Genomic DNA, 12437 nt, shown 5'->3' with positions numbered 1-12437 from the left:
TTTTCTCTATTTGTCTTATATTCCTCTGTTATATAGACCGCAAAAAGTCCATATTCATGCTCTAGGACTTGGCAGCAGTTCTCTATGGTTCAGGCCATTGAGACATAATTTGCCTGAGTATTTCTGGAGAAACTTTTGTTTTCCACATCAAAAGACCATCACCCCTTCCATAGTCTTCCAGTCCTGAATGTGAATGTGATTCCTGGAATAACAGCAACCTGGTACAGTCATGGTGGAATAGATAGGACAGACACAATAATCATGGATTTGTCACTGGACCTGCTATTGCAAATGTGAAAGCTACTTAGGACTGGAGTACTTGTTTGAGGGAAAAAGTAAATTGCAACTTATTTAAATCATAGTAGGCCCAATTTTCTGTGGTTGCTAAGTGCATTATAAAATGATTCCTCCTTGCCGGAGCGACTGTGGCGCACACCTTTAATCCCAGCACTTGGGAGGCAGAGGCAGGCAGATCTCTGTGAGTTCGAGGCCAGCTTGGGCTACAGAGTGATTTCCAGTAAAGGCGCAAAGCTACACAGAGAAACCCTGTCTTGAAACACACACACACACACAAAATAAAAAAAATAAAATGGTTCCTCATGTGAAAGGGGGAGGGATATGTTGAATATCTGTTTTCTCATTAACCTCTTTATACAGATGTTACTTCACTTGTGATATGGTTGTCCCCAAGAAAGCCATCAAAATTGAAAATACTGTCACTTGACAGTGCACTGTAGAGACTTAAGCTATTCTAGTTTCATAACTATGAATACTGGAGGACAATGGTGGTTTACAATGGTGATCATGTGGCTGACTGAGTTGTGGTGAGCCTAGCATCTTCAGGAAGAATTGTTTTCTGTATTGCTAGCCAGGGAAAACATGACTAAATTTATTCACATATTGTAGTAATACTACATGATTATTATAAAGCACTTCATATTTCTCAAAAATTTTTCAAGTATACTCTTTCCATCCATGTTCTTAATCCTCAATGGTAGAAAACTCAGAACCAAAGGTCATGTGTCATCGGAGTGTTCCCTATCTCATTTAGTAAAGGAAGATACACCCACGATGGATGTGTTTTCTTCCAACAATATGTGGAGAGAGAGAATATATTTGTGTACATGTGCATGCTCTCATGTACATATCTAAGTATTATCCCAAATCTTTAGTTCTTATAGCCCCTTTTAACTGGGAAGAGACATGCAGACTCTCATTTGGGCATTGTTGACCTAGTTACTCAGACTAGTACCCTGACCTTGATACCTAGACCAGGGATGATCATGCTGTCCACATCAAGCCAATCAGCTATTGTACAATCTTATTTTAAAATGTGTTACATTTGTTTATGCTGTGGAACATTTATTTAAAGATGCAAAGATGTGTTGCATTCTTTTTTTTTTTTTTTTTTTTTTGGTTTTTCGAGACAGGGTTTCTCTGTGTAGCTTTGCGCCTTTCCTGGAACTCACTTGGTAGCTCACGCTGGCCTCGAACTCACAGAGATCCGCCTGGCTCTGCCTCCCGAGTGCTGGGATTAAAGGCGTGCGCCACCACCGCCCAGCTGTGTTGCATTCTTTTATGCTGCATTTGTTTAACTCTATGAAGCTGTATTACTTTGCCTGTCTAAAATACCTGATTGGTCTAATAATGAGCTGAATGGCCAATAGTGAGGCAGGAGAAAGGGTAGGAAGGGCTGGCAGGCAGAGAAAATAAATAGAAGGAGAAATCTTGGAGGAAAAGTTGAAGGAGCGAGAGAAGGAAGATGACACACGCAACTAGCCACCCAGCTACACAACCAGCAGTGGAGTAAGAAAGAAAGAAAGATATACAGAAATAGAAAAGGTTGAAGTCCAGAGGTAAAAGGTAGATGGGATAATTTAAAGTTAAGAAAAGGTGGCTGGAAACAAGTCAAGTTAAGTCTGGTCATTCATAAGTAATAATAAGACTCCGTGTATGATTTATTTGGGAGCTGATTAGCAGGTCCCAAAAGACCAAAGAGCAAAAAGACCCAAAACAACCAACAGCATTTTGGCATTCTAACGTTGGACAGTAAGAAAGCTGAACAACAGTCAACATTCTTCCTTTGGCTCTTTTGTTAGATATATATAGAGCAAGCATATTTCCTTCTGCTTGGGTTGCATGTATTTGAATTGACTGTGGGGTTCTTACCATTGTGAAGTCAGCAATGTCTGACACTAGGTCAAATCCCCAGAATTAGTACATACCTGAAGAAGGAAAATGATCATTTATTTTGCATAGGAATAAGATCTTGATTCTCATGTTATTTGCTTTGTGTCAAATAGCCTGCTGTACCTTTTATTCCAACCCCCCTGAATTGAGTTTTTCTCTTCATTTTTGACTATTCAAATAAATCATATAAATGCAACAATATATAATTAAAGCAAATAACTGTTGTTTGTTTTAGCACATTAGTTCATTCTTTGACAGAAAACAGAAAAGAACTGTACAAGAGAACTACATCTCAAGTAGTAGTTACTGGATAACTTTTAAGTCTCTGTTCTGCCCTTTGTTGGCTTTTAAAGAATCTTGAATGATTATTAGTTCATGATTTCTTAAAGCTATCCTATTACATATGTATCCTGCATTTACATACTTATTCACTCAATGATTGGGTTTTTCATAGTGTATATAGACTGGATCTCATTTTTAATCTTTGACCCCTGTTATGGACAAGATGATAAATTTGCTTACAAGTTGCCTTGCTTATGTGGGTTTTTTTGTTTGTTTGTTTTTTGTTTTTTGTTGTTTGTTTTTTTTAAGTACCTGCGTTTGCTTTTGTCCTTTCCTCATTATAAGCATTTTCTCTTTCTTTAGAGTTACTTGAAACTTGTTATCTCTTTCTATCCCTCTATAAATTAAAACATGAGTGACAAATCAACTTCCTCTTTGGTTACCATTGAGTCATATAACTTCTAAGACAGATACTTAACAAATACAAAATGAAGCAATGAATTGATAATTTTCACTTTTCTTTGTTGTCTTTCTAGATTGTCTAAAAATTATAAGGTTCCACTAATTTAATATTTTTGAATTTTTTTTTTAAATTATGACTCATTTTTTCCTATCTCCCAGTCTTAAGAAGAAATTTATGATTTAATTCTGCAATTTCTTCTTTTATTTATTAGACATAATAAAAGGCTTCCCACTGCCTAAGGCTTCTAGGCATGTATGAAATGTACAAAATATGCCATTAAATCAAGCAGAGCCACAAAAATTCCATAACCAAGGTGGAGAAAAAGTTCAGGACTTTATTTAGTTAAAAAAAAAAAAAAAAAGGAGAAGCCAAAAAATATATCCTAGCCAGTGCTCTAAGGTTAACAAATTCAAGCTTTGCTAAATTAGGACACAGAGTGAGTTTCAAGATAAACAAGGCCTGGGGGACTGGTAGAAGAGGGAAGGAGTTCACAACCTTAGCTCAGAGAAGGAATTTCACAGCAGTCAACTTCGTGATGTCCAGAATTCTGACATGCATCCTCAGGACACTGTGTTGACATTGTATCATGATAAGAGAGCATATAAATGACTGGATTTAAAGGGGAGACTGAAGTCAGTAGCCACCTGTACTCATTCCAGGATCACACACGGACCTCCTGCTGAGAAGCAGAACTGGCTGCTCTTCTCAGTGTCCACCTGGCTGAATCCATTCAAATATCTTCTTGCCTCACTTTTACCTTAAGCAGCATCTGCTGCAGCAAAATTTAGCCCTATGGGAGGTAAAGGGTGCCTGTCCAGGGAACATGGAAATGTCTCCACACTTCCTAAGAAACTCTCACCTAGATCTCCACAGAAGCCTCCTTGGCAGTCTCCCTATCCCTTCTCCTAACAGCTGTTTAACCTACCTGTTCTCAAAACAGCCTGTTTGAGTTCTTCTCTAAAATATTCTTACCCCTTGATGCCTTTCCACTCTGAAAAAGATACAAATGTAGGCAAGTACTCCATGGTCTATGAGATATCATTACTGCTCGATCCCTCAGCCTCATTGCAGGTCTTGTTTGTTATGTTGGCCATTTTCATCTTGTTTTTGTTTTTCTAAATTGCCAGGTCTTTAACTGGTCAGGACCTTGGCATGTCCTCTTTCTTTAGCTTGTTATGTCCTCCTTTATAACCCTTTTCTTGTTCCTTCTTTATTATTGAAATTTCAAACACTATCCTTTCAGGAAGTACTGTTAGCAGTGGATTCTTCATCTTAAGTCTCCATCTTAGCCCGATTAGATTTTCCACAGAGCTATTTTAAGTAGTTCCATGTTGTTTATCTTTGCTGGCTTGGATGTCTCCAACATCAGCATGTAGCCAGGGATCCAAGACTTTATGTGTTTTGTTTGTTTGCTTTTCGAGACAGGGTTTCTCTGTGTAGTTTTGGAACCTGTCCTGGAACTCACTCTGTAGACCACGCTGGTCTTGAACTCGCAGAGATCCTCCTGCCTCTGCCTCCCAAGTGGTGGAATTAAAGGCATGCACACACACCCCCAGCTGTTTTGTTTTGTTTTTATTGATCTATACAAAGCAGGGTAGGGTAAGTAATACCCAGATAGGGTAAGTAACTAATAATACTCAATAAATACCTTAAGAATAAATGAAGGAGAAGTAATACTGCTATGCATATACTCTTTGAGGTGATGTATCACCCTTTGGTAACCCCTTTCCTTTTATTATATAGGATTAAAACAAGGAACAGTTTACATATGTGATACTTCTAATGGGAAGGGAACACTCATAATGCAAAGCTCCTCATTGTGGGAACTGTGTCCAGCAGCACTTGCTTGACTTTTTGAAACAATGAAAAATGATAAATGTGGTTGGAATTCCATTAGACAAGTGCTGTGGGACAGTCTTTCTGTATGCTGTGAATATGTGTTGCTCTCATTGGTTAATAAATAAAGCTGATTTGGCCTGTGGTAAGGCAGGATAAGAGCCAGGTGGGAAATCCAAGCAGAGAGACAGGGAGAAGGGTGGAGTCAGGGTGGACATGACCCAGTTGCCCAAAGAGCAAGAAGATGCCAACAGATTGGTAACGCCATGGTCCTGTGGCAATATATAGATTAATAGAAATGGGTTCATTTAAGATGTAATAGCTAGCTAGCAATAAGCCTGAACCGTAGACAAAACAGTTTGTAATTAATAAAATCCTCTGTATGTTTATTTGTGAGTGAGTGGCTACGGGACACAGGAACACTAACGTCTACAGACAATGATGTAGATGTAACCAACCGTCTTATTAAATAAGAAACACAGAGCCGATTCAGAGAAGAAAGCCGAGAGGTCAGAACTAAGAGCCTTACCCTTCCTGCTTCAGCTATCCTGCTTCAGCCAAGAGAGCTCTCCGAAAAAGAGGCCTACTTCCTGTGTGTACGTCTTTAAATACTCTAGATGTTTTGCCTTCTCATTGGTTGTAAACTAAACACATGACTGCCTTGTCATTGCCTGTATGTACCGCCCTCCAGGTCCTTAAAGGCGTGCGCCACCACCGCCACGCACTTGCTATGGCTCTATAACTCTGACCCCAGGCAACTTTATTTATTAACATACAATTAAAATCACATTTCAGTACAAGTAAAATACCACCACATTTCCCCTTTTCTATTTTAATAAAAAGAAAAAAAGAAAAAGGTTATAACTAACAAAAGAAAAACTATATACAAAAGTACAATAACTATATACAATATATACAAATAATAAATGTCTAAACAATGTCTAGTCCATTTGTATTTGACAAATTCAGAGATGATAATTTCATTATCCTATTTTGTTAAGTCCAAAATGTATCTAATTCACTTTCTATCCTAATTAATCTTCAACTAACTAACCTTCAACTATAACTAACTAATCTTCAACTCCCTCAGAGACCCAAGAAGGAAATAATATTAGCTAACAAAAATAAAAACAGAAAGTGCATGCAAGCAACTTCCAAAAAATTTGTGAGTTGACAGAAACAGCCAACTGTCTGGACAGTCACCTGAGGTTTCTCCGCAATGCTGGGGCATCATCTTCAGCCTATATAGGCTTAGCATATCTGACAGACTCATTTGTGAAGTAGGATGTACACAAGGTCAACAGTTCAACCTCACATTGGGTGAGACCAGTCCATGCACCAGAAACACCTGAATTCCACTAATGTCATGTCATGATTCAGGATTTTAAATTCTGGAAAATGTTGATGGTTTTTTTAGTTCAGCTCTCCATTCTTCTTGGCTGTGTACATATGGCTTCATCTCAGCATCCCATTCTTCTCCACATCTCTCTATCAAATGCCAGTCTACTATTGAGAGGCGTGAGCTTAGTTACTCTTCAAGAATAACTGTTTCAGCTGCTGTTCCATAGCACATCAGAAGCCATCGGCCCACTGCCTGTTCAGCTGCCTTCGAAGAAAAGGGCACTGTACCTTTTCCGAGTTGCGAAGGCCACGTCAGGGATGGTGCCATATTGTCCTGGCCTCAGAAGATGCCTTTTGATAAAGCCATAACCACGCTTGTTTAGGCAAGAATCAGTAGTCCTTTGTTTCATGTCCTGTCTGTCCATTTTGTCATCAGTTGATTCGAGGATACTTTGTTGTCCAGTGGCTAACTTTTGCCACAATGAAAGCTAACTCCATACGCAGTTTCTTCAATGCCCATATTTTCTCTGAAGTAGATTGGTACTGCCAGGAGCCGACATGTCTCATAGTCATAACAAAAAAGAAAAATTTTCTAAGTTATTAAAACATTTTAAATGCCATATTCTGTAGTTCTCTGAAGGGTTTGAAGATGACCTATCTAAAATATATCTGCTCAATTTTTAAAACATATCTAATATGACTACAAGTTCTATTGTAATGTCTAACTACTAACTATCATTTCTTTATATCCTAATGGTAATAATAACATTCAAGGATCAGAAAATTGCATTGTTAAATGAACGATATAAGTACAATTAGAAATATACATATAGCATTTTCTAACAATATCAATTTCAATATATATAATTTGTATACAATATAAAACAATCCAATCCAATGTAAAGTATTTAAAACTAGTAATTGTCTTTTTCTTCTTCTTTCTCTCTCTTTTTTTTTTTAAATAAGAACCTTAAATCTAATCTGCTTAGTCTTTTTCCTAACCCTTGACAACAACTTGTAACCAACCCCCCTAAACAATGAAAATTATCCCAGACCCAAAACCCATTAAAAAGACCAAAAAACCACCCACCCCACACCACCTCTTTGGGAATGTGGGCGTCGTATTCTTAAAATTGCTTCCTGCTGGGTATGGGCGAAGTTATCTTTATCCTGAAAGAAAAATTTTAGGTTAATTGTCAAATTCTAGGAAAGGTAACTATATCCTTCATTATCCATTCTGTGTATAATGCCAAAGTTCAGGTTTTATCTCAAGTCCTTATTCAAGTAGTCTTTGAGACTGGATCATCTCAGCTAGTCATCTCAAAATTGCTCTGAGCACCTTGTAGTTCAAAGCTGATCTGTAGGTGATGTTTGTCAGCTTAGTGATGTTATTATTGTCCATGTGGAATTGTTGTTGTTGTGGGGCCCCAACTTCTTCCTGGAGACATCAGTTGATGTTAGGCCTGGCCGTGAATTCCTGCAGAAAACTGATAAGAGACTCGAGCACAAAGACATATATATGCAGCTAATTGAAGCCTTTTTTCTAGAATTAATCAGTACTCTATATGACCATTCATATCTTAGCAAAGTTTAAAATGTATATATATATATCTATATATCTATATATATTAATCTTGTAAGTTTTGATATAAAATTTATACTTTAAGAAAAGTTTAAAGAATCAGAATAGAATCAAAGAGTTGAGATTAGTAATAGAATAGTCCCTTAATTAATTTGGCTTTTCCCCTGTCTCATAGCAGAAGATGGCTCTTTTATTCTGGCATGATACAGGGAGTTTGCATTTTCCTTTTAACAACATGCTTGAGTTTAAAGAAGGAGAGAGCCATTCTCCAACTCCAAAGTCAGCTTTAAATTTTAATTGGACTGGGACTATTAGAAGACCAATAGTGTTAAATCTTTAGAGAAAAGCAGAAACAAACATTTAGGAAGACATAAAATTTTTTAGATAATATATACCCATACGCCATTTCACTCTGCTTCCTGGGATAGATGATTTGTCCCTTTTCTTCAGTTGTCTTATTTGTCCAGTGTTCTTCAGATTCCTTAACCTTCATTCTCCTAAAAGACAAAAACAAAAACCTTTCCCCAAGACTAATTTTGGGGATGTTCCTTTTTGGCAAGTTATTATCTGATTAAATGAAAAGACATGTGTTACTGGTATAAGTTAGCTTAAATTGGATGTTCATGTTGATTGATGAGCTATCACCTCCTCTAATTAAGAGGTTTCTCTTGTTCAAATCGAACCTTTATCAATTTTGATGGTACCCACAACTTATCTTCTCCTGTAGAAACAAAAGCAAAACCTCGTCCCCAATGTAACACATACCCTGGTTTCCATTCTGAGGTCAGCACATCCTTAAAATATATAGGCTGATTTAATTCTGTAGTTTTTTCTATTATCCAATGTCTCTCTGCAGCTGTTGTTCCTTTCTCATTGGCATTAAGAAAATTCAAAGTTAATAGAGCATTATGCAGTCTATTTCTGGGGGTTTTTGTTGCCCCTTTCTGTTTATTTAGCATATCCTTTAGAGTTCTGTTTGATCTTTCTATAACTGCTTGACCTGTAGGATTATGTGGTATGCCTGTAATATGCTTTATATTGTAATAAGCAAAAAACTGTTTCATTTTAACAGAGACATATGACGGAGCATTATCAGTTTTGATTTGTGCAGGTATACCCATGATGGCCATAACTTCTAGCAAATGAGTGATTACAGAATCAGCTTTTTCAGAACTCAAAGCAGTTGCCCACTAAAATCCTGAATAAGTATCGATAGTGTGGTGTACATATTTCAGTTTTCCAAATTCTGCAAAGTGAAACACGTCCATCTGCCAGATTTCATTCCTTTGAGTACCCTTTGGGTTACATCCTGCTGGTAATGGCGTTTGATTGTAGAAGGAACAAGTAGGACATTTCTTTACTATTTCTTTGGCTTGTTGCCAGGTTATGGAAAAATCCTTTTTTAAACCTTTACTATTGACATGATGTTTTTTATGACATTCTGAGGCCTCCAGCACATTTCCTATTAATAACTTATCAATCTCATCATTGCCTTGTGCTAGAGGGCCTGGCAGACCAGTATGGGATCGAATGTGAGTTATATATAAAGGATGACTCCTTTTCCTGATTGTATCTTGTAATTGAATAAATAATGAAGTTAATTCTGAAGCATCAGGGATAAATTCTGCAGTCTCAATATGTAATACTACTCTTTCAGCATACTGAGAGTCAGTTACTATGTTGAGAGGTTCTGAAAAATCCATTAATACCAACAGAATAGCATATAATTCTGATTTTTGAACTGAATTATAAGGACTTTGAACCACTTTACTTAAATTTTCTGATTTGTAACCTGCCTTTCCTTGTTTGTTGGCATCTGTATAAAATGTACGAACTCCAGATATGGGCTTTACCCGTACAATTCGAGGCAAGATCCAATCAGCTCTCTTTATAAGATCAATTCTATCGCTTTTGGGATATTTGCTGTTAATTTCTCCCAAAAAATTACTGCAAGCTCTTTGCCAAGGTTCACTTTCTGTCCATAATTTTTCAATGTCCTCCTTAGTTAAAGGTACGACAATTTCTGCTGGGTCTATTCCTGCTAATTGACGAAGTCTCAATTTTCCTTTCCAAATCAAGTCAGAGATTTTTTCCACATAAGTTTTTAATTTTTTGTTTGGTTTATTTGGTAAAAATATCCACTCTAATATGATATCTTCCCTCTGCATTAATATTCCTGTAGGAGAATGCCTAGAAGGTAAAATAACCAAAATGCAATCCAGCTTTGGATCAATACGATCCACGTGCCCTTCATGTACTTTCTTTTCTACCAAGGCCAATTCTTTCTCAGCTTCAGGTGATAACTCTCTTGGACTATTTAGGTCCTTGTCACCTTCTAAGGTTTTGAACAAATTATGCAGTTCATCATTTTTTACCCCAACAATAGTTCGTAGATGAGAAATATTTCCAAATAATCTTTGAAAGTCATTAAGAGTCTGTAGTCTATCTCTCCTAATTTGCACCTTTTGGGGTCTAATTTTTTGTAGCTCTATTTTATATCCTAAATAATTAATAGAATCTCCTCTTTGTATCTTTTCAGGAGCAATTTGTAATCCCCAGCAAGGCAAAATTTTCTTTATGTCTTCAAACATTCTTTCTAAAGTATCTGCATTTGAGTCAGCTAGTAAAATATCATCCATATAATGATAAAGTATAGATTTAGGAAATTTTTTACGTATCACTTCCAATGGCTGTTGTACAAAATATTGGCACAGAGTTGGGCTATTCAACATTCCCTGTGGGAGGACCCTCCATTGAAATCTTTTAACCGGTTGAGAATTATTATAAGTAGGCACTGTGAAAGCAAATCTTTCTCTGTCTTTTTCTTGTAACGGTATTGAAAAGAAACAGTCTTTTAAATCAATAACTATGAGAGGCCATCCTTTTGGTAACAGAGTAGGCAGAGGAATTCCAGATTGTAGAGAGCCCATTGGCTGAATTACTTTGTTAATTGCTCTAAGGTCTGTTACCATTCTCCATTTACCAGATTTCTTTTTAATAACAAATACAGGAGAATTTCAAGGGCTGGTTGATTCCTCAATATGCTGAGCATTTAACTGTTCTTCTACCAGCTTTTCTAAAGCCTGGAGTTTCTCTGTTGTTAAAGGCCATTGCTGGACCCATACAGGCTTGTCTGTTAACCATTTTAAAGGTAGAGCTGTTGGTGTCTTTGGAAGATCATCAGTTGTTGTGCCCTGTTCTTGTATAATATGGATGGCTGGTGACCACTCAGAATAATGCCTTCTAATATTTCTCTCAGAAACATGTGCTAATTTATGATTTGTTTCTGAGATTGGAGGGATGTTAATCTGAGTATTCCATTGTTGCAACAAGTCTCGACCCCACAAGTTCATAGCTATGTTAGCTACATATGGTTTCAATTTTCCTCTCTGTCCTTCTGGACCTATACACTCGAGCCATCTTGCACTCTGTTTCACCTGAGATAATGTCCCAATTCCTAACAGTTGAACATTTACCTCCTGAAGAGGCCAAGTTGGATGCCAAAATTCTGGTGCAATTATGGTAATGTCCGCACCTGTGTCTACCAGACCAGACAACAAAACACCATTTATTTTTATCGATAATTTTGGTCTTTGTTCATTAATAAAAGTTTGCCAAAAAATTTTCTTTATATTTGCTCCTGAATTTTCTATTCTGTCTGTTTCATCATCCTGACCAGCATGACTTATTCCAATAGGCATTTGGTTATTTAATTGCTCTGGGTAGGGGTTTCCTCTACGACTGCAGGAAAGGTTTGAACTGGATTTGCTATTGGGGCCTGCATGAGGCCCCTCTGGGAGTTTCCCGAAGACTGAGGCAAAGGATTACCCTGTCTGTCCCTTGTTGATCTACATTCGTTGGTCCAGTGTTTTCCCTTACCACACCTTCTGCATACTCCAGAAGGAAGGGGCTTTCTGTTGCCATTGTTCCTTGAAGAAACATTGTTTCTAGGAATGACCTGTTTACAGTCCCTTTTCAAATGTCCTTGCTTTCCACATCCAAAACATCTAACATTCCTCAAACCTTTTGAAATTGCTTCTCCTACCCATGTATCATCATGCTCATGAGCTTCAACATTAACCGTATCTCTAATCCAATCTTCCAAAGGTGCAGATCTTGCCTTTAACGGCCTGATTATTGTTTTGCATGCTGCATTCGTATTCTCAAAGGCCAAAGATTCAATTATTATCTTACTAGCTTCTGAATCCGGGACCATTCTCTTTACTGCTGAAGCCAGTCTTTGTAAAAAATCTGTGAAAGATTCTTTTGGGCCTTGTACAACCTTTGTAAATGACTCAGTTTTTTTTCCTGGTTCCTCAACTCTGTCCCATGCATTCAAGGCTGCTGTTCGACATAAAATTAGGGTTTGGACATCATATAAACATTGTGTTTGTGCTGAAGCATATTGACCTTCTCCAATAAGCTGATCCTGGCAGACTTGTATTCCTTTATCCCTCCACTGCTTTTCTATGTTTTTAGCTTCGTCCTTGAACCAAGTTAGCCACTGAAGCCTTTGACTGGGTTCAAGAACACCTTGTGCCAGCTCCCGCCAGTCCTGTGGTACAATCCTATTATATGTTGACCAAGAGTTTAACATTTGCTTTACATATGGGGAATGCATACCATAAGATACTATTGCCTCCTTAAACCTTCGTAAATCTATCATATCAATTGGAGCCCAAATATTTTGTGTAGTCATTTGATCAGGCGACTGCTGTACGGTTACTGGACAAACTAAGGGTG

General features: G+C 37.4%; 1 protein-coding gene across 4 annotated transcripts in view; it reads left to right on the top strand.

Annotated features, from left to right (window-relative positions):
* Tasp1 (taspase 1) overlaps window positions 1-12437 on the top strand; it is a 262299-nt gene that overhangs the window by 189362 nt on the left and 60500 nt on the right. The gene's annotated exons all lie outside the window — the stretch shown is intronic.

The sequence above is a fragment of the Peromyscus eremicus genome, chromosome 4 (assembly GCF_949786415.1).
Source record: "Peromyscus eremicus chromosome 4, PerEre_H2_v1, whole genome shotgun sequence".
Classification (NCBI taxonomy): domain Eukaryota; kingdom Metazoa; phylum Chordata; class Mammalia; order Rodentia; family Cricetidae; genus Peromyscus; species Peromyscus eremicus.
Note: the sequence above shows the minus strand (reverse complement) of the source record. Positions and strands in the feature narration are given on the sequence as shown.